Source organism: Sphaeramia orbicularis, chromosome 8 (assembly GCF_902148855.1).
Source record: "Sphaeramia orbicularis chromosome 8, fSphaOr1.1, whole genome shotgun sequence".
Classification (NCBI taxonomy): Eukaryota; Metazoa; Chordata; class Actinopteri; order Kurtiformes; family Apogonidae; genus Sphaeramia; species Sphaeramia orbicularis.
The window spans coordinates 7,435,138-7,448,186 of NC_043964.1; the positions used below are offsets into that span (position 1 = coordinate 7,435,138).

Genomic DNA, 13,049 nt, shown 5'->3' on the forward strand with positions numbered 1-13,049 from the left:
ATGAATCATAAGAGTAAGAAGAGATTAAAGAGGCCAAACGGAGCGCCAGGCCCGAGCTGAAGGATCGTTAGACTGGATAAAACACGGCTACCATGAGACTTTCGACCTGTCGCACCGCACCGTGAAGGTAACTGACAGTGAGCTAAGTCTAACAGAGCTGACAGGAGCAGTGCAGCTGGTCACGTAGGCACCGGTGTGGACAAAACTAGAAACAATACCTGAAACTCCAGCCACACCTCACACCCTTTAGGAACACTCCTAAAAATCCAGAAACCAGTAAATAACACCAATACTATGGATAAAACTGCGTTAAAAGAGATCTGAAAAGTCAGAAGCAGCTTTTAGATAAATCGTGCATCTCATTTGACTTAAGACATAAACAAAAGCTGATTTCAGGATCATGGAAGCACATTTATAGAATTAGATGACATAGAAAAGACAACACCACTGCTTAGTATCTCAAAATATAGAAATTACCATTAGATAGTAGTAGAACTATAACATCTTCATTATAACATCATAGAATACTACTTGAGACACTAATTTGAGTTTCCCAGTATTTTTATGATCTAATAAGTCATGAAATTTACGTTTCCCATTTTCTAAAACTGTCAGAAACCAACTTCTGTAGAGAAGTTTCTCACAAATTGCAACAAAAAAAGTTATAAAGATCCATACGGAACCTATTTACAGTTAATTTTAATCCCTTTGCCTCTTTATTTGCTAAAAGCAACAAATGATGTTTTTTTAAATGTACATTTATGCTTATGGATTTGGCTGTGAAATAATAATAATTGTGCAAGAGTTTTCCTCTGTTTCCAGGAGATTAAAAAATACTGGGTTAGATGGAAAAATATGCTGGTTAATATCAAGAACTACCATGATAAACACCAAATCATTGTTTCATTCCAGGTGAAAGGCTGGTTTTTTAGGGAGACTGAAAGTTGTAGCTTTTCCTGATTAAATATTTAAAATTGACATTAACTTTTGTACTTAAAAAAAAAAAGTTTTGAAGTACGTTTAAGTGTGAAGAAATCCATAGTTTCTATAGGTCATGGACTATTTTACTGGCTTCATATTCCATTTGTTAAACATTAATATTTAATAAAACCTAGAAAGGTTTTCAGTGACTCTGATGCAAAATAAGAGAAGAATATTTTTTGTATTGGTGAAAAATCACTGACCTGTCATTCAATGTCGTAACAGCTACAGATTATTAATTATTGTTCTTATATCAGTGTTGTTTTGTTTCTAAATGTCAGGAAATCTCATAAAATCTGCTGTTAGGACTCCTCTAGGACAGAAATCTGGACAAATGTGTTCTTTAGAGAAGCAAGTTGTCATTTTTATGTAGGAAAAAAATCTCTGAATCATTAGATAAGTTGTTTATTATTAGTTTTGAAAGACTGCTGTTAAACATGTACTAATACTGCCTTCAGGTGGTATGGAAATTATAGTAAATACAGTTATGAACTGGAAAAGTGCACCTCTCTGTTCGTCGGATTTCCACTGGAGAACTGGGAAAAGGTGGAGATCGACAAAATTAAAAGTGACCTTTTCAACTTGGCAGAGAGCAATGAGGGATTCACGATCAATGATAAACAATGGTTTTATGACGTTCTGCTCCTGTTAGTGGATGGTTTTACACATTTAGAGTTTACACCAATTTGCAAATAAAAAAATAAATAAATGCCCTATCAGATGAATGAACACGTCCAAAACTGTTTTAAACCCAAGTAATCGATTCTCCATTAACTGTGTTTCAGACATTTTTCAACAAAGCACTTGAACAACACACACTGGTAATTTCAAAGTACATTAGTGGAAAGGATCATATTCCCGACAGCACCTGAAGGCAGCATCAGAGGCAGATTTGAGAAGCAGGTGTTTGTCATGTTTTGCTATAATTTTGTGGACGTGAACCTCCTTCATGTGCTCTATGACTGTGGTTTTTGTTTACTTGTTTGTTTTAAAGGCTTATACGATGGTCAGTTATTTTTAAATTTCTCCAAACACCTCGAAACCAAAGGCACATATTTACTGTGACATGAAACATCTACACAGGGTCATAAAAGAATAAAAAATGTTGTGAAATACAAAGTATAGACACTATATTTTGTGTGTGCTAATGTTGTGACAGTAAGGTTTTAATATTTCAGATGAGCTACGTTCAGTGCCTGTGACTACATTTCCCATCAGCCCTTTCACCTGGTGTTACCAGTGTGAACATGAACCCGTCCTCATGCCGTTTGTTGTTCATCTTCCAGGACAACGTTGAGCGCGTGGACGCTGTCCGTCTCAGCCCGACGAGTTCATCCAGCGCTTCGAGCGTACCGTACAAACCCGTTGTCCTGCTCGGTTGCCAGGACAACTGGCCAGCGCGAGAGAAATGGACCTCTGGAGCGCCTCAAACGCAAATACCGCAACCAGAAGTTCAAGTGTTGGCGAGGACAACGACGGCTACTCGGTGAAGATGAGATGAAGTACTACGTGGAGTATCTGGAGAACACCCGCGACGACAGCCCCGCTTTACATCTTCGACAGCAGCTACGGTGAACACGCCAAACGCCGCAAACTCCTGGATGACTACCAGGTCCCAGTGTTCTTCAGGGACGATCTGTTCCAGTTCGCAGGGGAGAAGAGACGCCCGCCATACCAGGTCTGACCAGGTCACTTAGACTGGGTTTATGTAGACCAGGGTCACTTAGACTGGGTTCATGTAGACCAGGGTCACGTAGACCAGGGGTACTTAAACTAGGGTTACTTAGACCAGGGTTACTTAAACTGGGTTTACTTGAGCCAGGGTCACTTAAACTGGGGTTTGCGTAGACCAGGGTTACTTGGACCAGGGTCACTTAGACCAGGTTACTTAAACTGGGTTTACTTAGACCAGGTCTACTAAAACCAGGGTTGTCAAACTCATATTAGTTCTGGTTCCGTGTCTCCCAGTTTGGTCTAAAGTGGATCAGAACCGGTAAAATAGTAACAGAATAACCTGTAAATAATGACAAATAGAACATTTTTCTGTTTTAACTGGAAAAAACAGCCTTAAATCAAATACAAACTATTCAAATAAAAAAGATGTGTGAATAACTTTTTAAAAAAAATGAAATTTCTCACAAAATAATTCAAGTTTTAACAATATTTTGCCTGAACGGATCATTATAACATGTTTATCACAGATCAGATCTACAAAACATTCAGTAACAGACAGAACATTGGTCCAGTTTCACTGATTTAAACATAATAGTGTAGATGAATCACAGTCGTCCAGTTGAAGTTTCAGCACAAAAATAATTTTTAATGTATTTTCTTCTGGTGTCTTTAACAGTCCAAACCTTGTAATTATCATAGATTTAAAAGGAGGATAACAATAACACTGATACACATGTACAGGGGTTGGACAAAATAATGGAAACACGTTCACCTCAAGATGATAAATGCCCCAATCCATACAGCTAGAATTGTTAAAGAATGGCATGAGGAACATTCTAATGAAGCTGAGCACTCGTAGGGCCGGCACAGTCCCCCAGACCTCAACATTATTGAGCATTTATGGTCAGTTTTAGAGATTCAGTAAGACGTCGATTTCCACCGCCATCGTCTCTAAAAGAGTTGGAGGGTATCTAACTGAAGAATGGCTTAAAATTCCTTTGGAAACAATTCACAAGTTGTATGGATCAATACCTCGGAGAATTGAGGCTGTAATTGCCGCAAAAGGTGGACCTACACCATATATAAATTATATTTTGTTGATGTTTTTAAGGTGGTTTCCATTATTTTGTCCAACCCCTGTACATAAAGAACCAAACCTCTCAGACAGTATCCAGTCCTGCCCTCTAGTGGTGACACTTGAAAACCTGTTGAACTTTACATGGGAAAATATGAAAATATTAATTAAAATCATCAGAGTTGTAGAAGTTTCGGTTCATTTATGTTAAAACTTGAACACATCTTCATTTCTCTTTAAATCCTTGTGTCCTTTGAACGTCTTGTCTGGTCCTCAGGTGGTTCGTCATGGGTCCGGCCCGGTCTGGCACTGGGATCCACATCGACCCCCTTGGAACCAGCGCCTGGAATGCCCTGGTCCAAGGCCATAAGAGGTGGTGTCTGTTTCCCCGACAAACACCCCTCGAGAGCTGATCAAGTGACCCGGGAGGACGGGGGCAACCAGCCAGGATGAGGCTATCACGTGGTTCAACCGTGGTCTTACCCCGCACGCAGCAGCCACCTGGCCTGCCGAGTTCAGACCCCTGGAGATCCTGCAGAGACCCGGAGAGAACCGTCCTTTGTACCAGGTCAGTGCAGGACCAGAACCAGATCCATCTGAATTGGACCCGTTTTAAAGGTGGGGTTTTTATTCCTGCTCGACAGTGGTTTCCAACCGTTTTAGGCTCCTGACCCCATTTTAACATCACAAACACATTCAAAACTGAGACTTTTTTTTGCTTCAAATTAATTTGTTTTGATTCTGTAATAGTTTAATACTATTTTTCAAATCCAGGTTAATTTAGAGGACATATAGTCTATATAATGTAGATTTTATGGGATGGAGGCAGTCAAGCCAGGTGTAGATTACTGCACAAAGGGAGATTTGGATTTTCCTTGTCAGGATATGTACAGTCAGTCCAGCTTGTATTTACAAGGCTGACAATTAATACTGACCAAACAAGAACTCAAACTATGAATTATGAAAGAGCTGCAGCATCTGAAACTGACCACAATGAACATTTGACAGATAAACAGAACCACAGTGCTTCAGTTTCAGAACCACAGTTTGTCCTCTATGGATTGGGATTGGCTCTGTCAACTCAACACTAGGGTTGTAAGAATATATTGGCTTTGCAATATATCGTGATATTTCATTTCACAATACTGTATCGATATTAAAGAGGTACTGTATCGATATTTTAGGTATTTATTCAAATGCAGATATTGCGGAGGTTCTTTTTTGTTTTTTGCTTTCATTTTGTTTATATCTTATTTACTATCATTTAACTCTGTTTCATTAAATAATGTTATTTGATGGCATCCTAAAGCACTTTTACTGTCTGAGAGGCAGATGTTAGTTCCTTTGTTGGGATTGAACAAAAATAATTGTATGATGTTAGTTATGAACTAATAGAATATGAACTTTGAGCAGAATCTTAAACTGTAATGTCTGTAAAACAGAATTTAAGGTTTAAGTTTTTACAGAGGAAAGTTTGGTAATATAGCATTAGATCCTGTTCTGATCAAATAAAAATGTGTTTAGTATTTGTGCAAATATCTGGTGTAATAATTAAATTTTTCTAGGAAATAATCTTTTAAAAAAAAAAAAAAGACAAAAAAGCCCTTTTAAACAGTATCATGATATATTGTGATATATCGTATCATGATTCAAGCATTGTGATTTGTATTGCATCGTCATTCTTGCCAATACACAGCCCTGCCCAACACAGATTTTTTATTAGTAAGTTTTTTTTTATTTTTATCAATTACTAGAAATTCCAGGCGACCCACGTGAGTCCTGACCCCAAAGTTTAAAAACACTGGTCCAGACCCTCAGACATCGAAGGGCTAAAATCAACACAAACCTTCTGCTTTTGAAACTTTTAAATGCTGTCACTGACAGTAGACCATGACGATGGGTTTAATTAGTCAAATAGACACAGAGAGGAAACATCTCAGTTGAGTTCATGGATGTGGACTAAGGTTCTACAGAACTGGTCCTGAACACATGGAGGCTCCAGTAGGGACCAGGATCCAGTGACCCAGATCCTCCTAAAGCCAGATCTGGATTAAAGCTCAGCTGCTCTTTGGGCTCAGATCCAGGAATTAAACTTCACCTGTCTGAGCAGAGATTAGACTGAACCACAGTAAGAACCTGGACCCGGAGTCCGAGTCCTCAGCTGAACTGAACCCGATCAGACCCTCAGCCCGTTATCATCCACATTCAGGTTCCATATTCAGACCCATATGGTCTGAACTGGATCAGACTGGTAAAAAAATAACAATGACAAAGAAATAATGACAGATATGAAGTTCACTTTGTTTTAGTTGAAAAAAATTTTAATTACAAAATAAAAATGTCTGTTTATTTTTCATTCATTTTACATAATAACCTATAAATTATGTAAATTAACAGTTTCACAGTGAACAAAGTGAATTTATATGATGAAAATGTTTGCATATATAAACTGTCCTTTAAAAAATGTGAATAACATAAACAATGTGAATGTTCTGAAGAAAAACCAGTGTAATTTTAATAATATTCAGCATCAGTTTATCTTTTATACACGTTCATTGTAACATACAGATACAGTGGATCTATCCTAATATTTGGAACCGATATTCACTTTTAAAGTCTTTGAAAAGGTTCGTTAAGCATCTGTGTATTGTATGCGTAAATTCTATACATTTTTCAAATGTATTTTATATTTTTATGTGTTTTTTGTCTTTTGTGTTGATATAGTAGGTTAAAGTGACAAAATAATAGACAGATGATATAGATGAAGTTGTGCTTGAAAAAAAAGACACCAAACATGGGTATAATAAACATTTCTGTATGTAGTATAGAAAGGCAAAATCAAAAGGACTGAAAAATGGACAAATAGGGTCAGACCCCTAAGGGTTAATAGATCAGATACAGGTCACATATGGACACAAAAAAATCGGATTTAGCTGCATCTGAACGTAGCCTTAATGTGGATGTGGAACCTGAATAAAGTAATTCTTTTTTTAAATTTTTTGGGCTGAATTGGACTCTTGTGGCGGCCGCTTTTGGTCCATGGGCCTCATGTTTGACAACCCTGGGCTACAGTTAAATACCATGAATGACAGGCAGTGTTTGGACATAGAACTGTGTGTGTGTGTGTTAACATTAACCAGCTGTGTGTCCGCAGGTGGATGGTGGCACGTTGTCCTCAACCTGGACACCACCATCGCCGTCACGCAGAACTTCGCCAGCACCACCACTTCCCCATCGTGTGGCACAAAACTGTGCGAGGACGACCCAAACTGTCCAGGAAGTGGTACCGGTACGGCCCCGCCCACAAACCCACAGCTGCATCTTCACACACACACACACCACACACACACACAACACACACCCACACTCACACACCTGGATTTTACAGAACCTCATCTGTTAGATTAGGTTCTTTTTATTGGTCTAGAACACATGAGGGTAGAGTCTGCATTGGTCGAGGTGGAAGTGGGCGCCCCGCTCACTTCCAGAGCAGCAGAGTGCAGTTGGTGAGAGAGATATGGAGGATTTTTATGACTTTAAATCAGTGTTTTAGTGGTGAGTTCATGTCAATAATTGTATATATTAGTGATAGTGCTGTTTTGGAGTGCTCTACTGGTGTGATTAGTCGTGTTTTTGTCAATTTCGCTGTTTTTTTCCACTGTTTTTGTCTGTATTTTTGCAGTTTGTGTAGTCCCTTGATAGTTATATTTTATGTAGTTTAGTTTTCTTAATTTTTTCAGCATTTTATTCAATTATTCATTGGTTTTGTTCATTTTTCCATTATTTTATTGAATTTTTTTCAGTTTTAATCATTAGTTTTTTCCACTGTTTTTGTCTGTATTTTACAGTTTGTGTAGATTTTATTGAATTTTTTGGGGGGTTTGTTCATCTTTTCATTATTTTCCCTCAATTTTTGTTCAGTTTTGTTCATTTTTTCATTATGTTACTCCATTTTTGTTAGGTTTTGTTCATTTCTTTCATATTTCACAAAAATATTTGCTCATTGTTGTTCGTTTATTCATTATTTACTGATTTTTAATTTTTTTTTTTCCAGCTTTAATGATTAGTTTTAATCACTGTTTTTCTCTGTGGTTTTGTGGTTTGTATAGTTAATTGATAGTTGTATTGTATTTGTAAGTATTCTCTAAATGTCTGTATATATATATATATATATATATATATATAGTATGTAATGTATGTATGTATGTGTATATGTATGTATGTATGTATTATATGTATATATGTATGTATGTATATATATGTTAATATGTATATAGGTATGTATATATGTATATGTGTATATATATATGTATGATGTATATATGTTAGGTGTATATATATGTATATGTGTATATATATATGTATGTAGTATATATGTATATGTGTATATATATGTATGTATGTATTATGTATATGTGATATATGTAGTATGTATATGTATATGGTGTATATGTATGTATATGTATATGTGTATATATGTATGTATATATGTATGTGTGTATATATGTATGTATATATGTATATGTGTATATATATATATATATATATATATATATATGTATGTATATATGTAATTGTGTATATATGATGTATATGTATGTGTATAGTGTATATATGTATATATGTATGTATATGTATGTGTATATGTATGTATATATATATATATATATATTTATATAATGTGTGTGTGTCTATGCAGATCTATCCAGTTCATACACAGATCCAGTGTGTGTATTTGAATCAGATGATGGATGTTTTTGTCAGTGAAATGAGGGGCTCTGTCTACAATTAGACACAAAGTGAACACAGACTATCAACAGGATCCAAATCACACTAAAGAACCAAAAAGAACAAGAAGAACATGGGCACACAATGATCTAGAGCAACTAACATATATGATCACATGGAAAATAGAGGAAAGATTATTTATATAAACTCATAAAGTTTTATTGTGAACATTTACTGTTGTTTTTCAGAATAAATGTGATTTTTTTTTTTTTTTTTTACTATAACCCACTGTTTTAAGCATTTATTATATATAATAATGATAATTAAAGGACAGATAATGAAAGTTAAGTTCTTCCTGAAAAGGTGCAAAAGAATTAGAACAAAACGCATTTTCAGACACTTATTTCAAATCCAACTTAAATAAATCCAGTCTTGTTCCAGTCCTTAAAGGGTTTCAAACTCTCTGAATCCCGTCCATCTGTGGTCGTTCAGGATCTTGAAGCAGGAGCGTCCGACCTGGCGGCTCTGGCCGATAAAGTCGACCTCCAGGAGTCAACGGGCATCGCCTCCGACAGCTCCAGCGACTCTTCGTCGTCCTCATCCTCCAGCTCATCGGACTCCGACTCTGATGTGAGTTCACACAGAAAAAAACACCGTTAAAAGCGTTAAACGGTGGAAAGCAGAACCGGACCGAGGCAGCATCATGAACAGAACAAATACCACGTATGTGACGTCATCAGTGGAAAAAAACACCTGAACCTCACATCGACTGAACTGTAGACTGTGAACAAACGGACTCAGTGTTTAGTTTTCATTCTTTTCTTCTGCACATCTTTAACCCTTTCATTCCCACTTGATCTGTCACCATTTTATATTAAATACAGTAAAACTTATATCAATATATTCATGTAGATTAGAGTTAAGTCTCTATTATTATTTCACAGTATTAACCCTTTCATGCACTTTCTCACTGTCCCAAAGGGTTCTAAAGGTAATATAGTCCAAACCACATGGGTTCAGTCTGTATAGACCCTCAGACATACAATGAACTAAAGGATAATCTTAGAATGTTGACTGATCTGGATCTGCTGAAGTGAACCTCCTCAGACCCAGACCATGGGTTTACTGTCCACATTTGGACATGAGGTTCACAGATTTATACAAAAAAACCAAAACCAAAAAACTGTCCAACGCAAAAGACATTCTATAAAACAATAAAAAAGAAGAACGAATTAGCAAAGAATTGACTAAAATAAAGTTTAAAAAAAAAGATGAAAAGCATAAACAACAAAATTAACAAAAAACGACCAAAATAATTATAAAATGAACAAAATGAACAAAAAAATCAACAAAATAAGTAACATGAGCAAAATAAAACAAACTGAACAAAGTTGAAGATAAAAAGGGCAACAAAATGAACAAACAATTAAGAAAAATCATTAAATGAACAAAAACAGCCAAACTAGAAGCACTCGGAGAGCGCAGACCTCCGCCAAGGCTGATCAGTGCCCCCCCCCCCCCCCCCCCCCCCCCCCCCCCCCCCGTGGGCCCCCCCACCCCCGATCACCACCAAAATTTAATCATTTCTCTCCTTATCCCATTTCCAACAAACCCTGAAATTTCATCCAAATCTGTCCATAACTTTTTGAGTTATGTTGCACACTAACGGACAGACAAACAAACAAAACAAACAAACCCTGGCAAAAACATAACCTCCTTGGCGGAGGTAATAATCAATGAAATGAATAAAAAATCAACAAAATAATAAGTAACATGAGCAAAATAAGATACAAACTAAACAAAATTGAAGAAAAAAATGTAAATAGGAAACAAAATGAATAAAAAATGATAAAATAAGGTTGTAGATGTTTTTATGTTCAGTTAATGATAGATTTGACTGAAAAAGTCACTTTTTCTTCATTTTCTGTTTTTGATCAATAACTTTAACTTAAATTTACTCTGAGTTTGAATGAACATTTACATGATCAGTGAATTAAATACAGAAAATACAGGATTTACACAGAAAAATGTCAAATGCAGAGGATAATATTAAAATAAACGGTGATAAATCAAAGTTAAATGGACATAAATTCATGTGTGAACTGATAGTGTGTCTGGGTCTGAAAGGATTAAAGTGACCGGACTGAACTGATTGTCCCTGTTCTTGTTCTGTGTCTAATATTGGTGTGACAGTTTGAATTTACAGCCGCCAACAGGTGGAACATGTGATGGTGTAACATGTAACATGACCCCACGTGTCTCTGCGTGTCCATCAGGCCGAGTCAGGCTCCGAGGGGACGCCATGTCCCACCGCCGCAAGAAGAGACGCACCTGCAGCAGCGGCTGCCGCCAACGGAGACCACCAGCAGCCAGGATGACTGTGTCAGCAAGGAGAGGACGCTCATCCCGGTGACCTCTGACCCCACCCCGGCCTCCGCGCTGACCCAGCCAACAGTGTCTGTCCGTGGGAGGAGCTGGGCGCACTGAGGACATTAAAGGGTCAGGGGGGATTTTCTGAACTTTAGACAAAGCAGTGAATGAATCTACAACAGCAGAAACACAACGAACACTATACGACTGATGATTGACAGGTTAAAGCAGTGGTGTCCAACCTACGGCCCGTGGACCAAAACCGGGACGTCAAGAGTCCGATCCGTCCATCATACACTGAGATATTAAATTATCTCTGAAATCACTGAAATTATTAAATATTGGTGTTAAAATCCTTCACATTAAGTCTAATATGATCTAAAGTGGATCAGAACCAGTGGAATAAGAACAGAATAACCCAGAAATCATGACAATACAGACCTTTTATTTTAGTGAAAGAAAGAAAAATTATATGAAAATGTTGACGTTTACAAACTATCCTTAACTATAAATGTGAATAACCGGAAATGTCTTAAGAAAACTAAGTGCAATTTATTCAGTCCAAGTGTAAATAATTTAAAGTCTGATATTTTTCCTGTTGACCAGGGGTATCAACATGCGGTCCGTGGGCCAAAACCAGGCCGCCAAACGGTCCAATCCAGTTCACGGGATGAATTTATGAAATGCAAGAACTACACAAAACATGAACAACATTCAAGGACGTCAACCTAAATGGATTTGAACACCATTAACTGTTAATATCAGCATTTTGTATTAATGGGAGGGGTTGAACTCTGGAGGTCCGGTTCTGGTCCACGGGCCTTATGTTGGACCCCCCTGTCGTTCCTTTTCGTTTCTGATGTAAACACCTGGCCCTTTTCCAGTTGGATCTGTTTGTCGATGAATCCACTGCTTCTTTAATGAGGTTAAGGGCAGAAAATCACCAAGAGTTCGACTGCAAAACGAGGTCGACGCAGAAAATCTGTTTAATATTAGCACTTTGAAAACCACTCCAACAGATTCTAGTTTTGTGACTCCAGCGCCTGCATCAGGACTCGATGTGTGTTCGCAGGAAACATTAAGGCCAGAATCTGTTTTCTATGAGTTATTTACTGAACCAGTGCCTCTGAATTTCCCCAAAATAGAAGAAAATGGTGCCAACGCTCGGGTTGAAAGTGTTCAAATCACGTTACAAGTGAATGTTCGTCACCGGTTGGAAACCATCAGTGTTTGTCGGAAAAAAAGACCCAAATTACTAACGTCAGAACCCCCCAAAATGAACGAAATCAGTGAAAAATGTCCAACGTTCTCCGTTTGTTTCTCATGATTAATAAAATAAACCTGTCGTTGCAGCTTCAGTTGCAGATGTGACAGAAAAAACAACGATCGCAGCGAGAAAAGGAATTATGTCCAATAAAAGAAGAATCTGTGTGTGTGGCTTAGTTCATTCATAAAAAATCCAAACTGAAGCCGCAACGTGTTGACGTTTTAACCTGAAAACCAGTAATAAACTGTTATCGCCGTCGCTCTTCATTTTCATCAGTTCTTCACGTTGTTTCGTTATTGTTTTGGTTTTTTGTGAATGAAACTAGAAGCGTCTTTATGTGAATGAAAAGTGTCCCGACCATTGGTTCTGATGATTTAACGTGGAGTCCAATCAGTCGCTTTAGTTTCACAGCCTTAAAGGAAACGCGAAGCATTGAAGCAGACGCTTTCGTGATGCGTTCAGGACCTGTTGAACTGTGGGAAAGGGAAGGTTCACAGTGTTTCAGCTGCATTTATGATGATGGGAAACGGAGATTAAAGGAGAAACAAATGCCAAAGAACTTAAGAAATAGCAGGAAGATTAGGGGCAAGAATCTGACCAAATGATACTATCACGATATATCACGATACTGTTTACAAGGCAATATTTTTTTTATTATTCTTATTTTTTTAAGATTATTTCCTAGAAAAATTTGATTACACCAGAAATATGCAACCAATACTAAAGAGAACAGGATTCTACTAATTTTATGATAAAACTTTCTTCTGTAAAAAGTTTAAAGCGCAGGATTTGGACTAAAACGAAGTTATAACACACACTCTTTACCAGAACAAAAAACACACACACAAAGTAAATAAAAGGATGTTTTATAGACTTTACAATTTAAGATCCTGCTCAAATGTTCATTTTACTATAGTTGTGAATAGAATGTATAGTGTTCAGTCCCTGAATCAT

General features: G+C 37.2%; 1 pseudogene; it reads left to right on the top strand.

Moving 5' to 3' along the window:
• Positions 1–10,945, top strand: LOC115424159 (bifunctional arginine demethylase and lysyl-hydroxylase JMJD6-like; annotated as a pseudogene).
• The last annotated feature ends 2,104 nt before the right edge of the window (positions 10,946–13,049 follow it).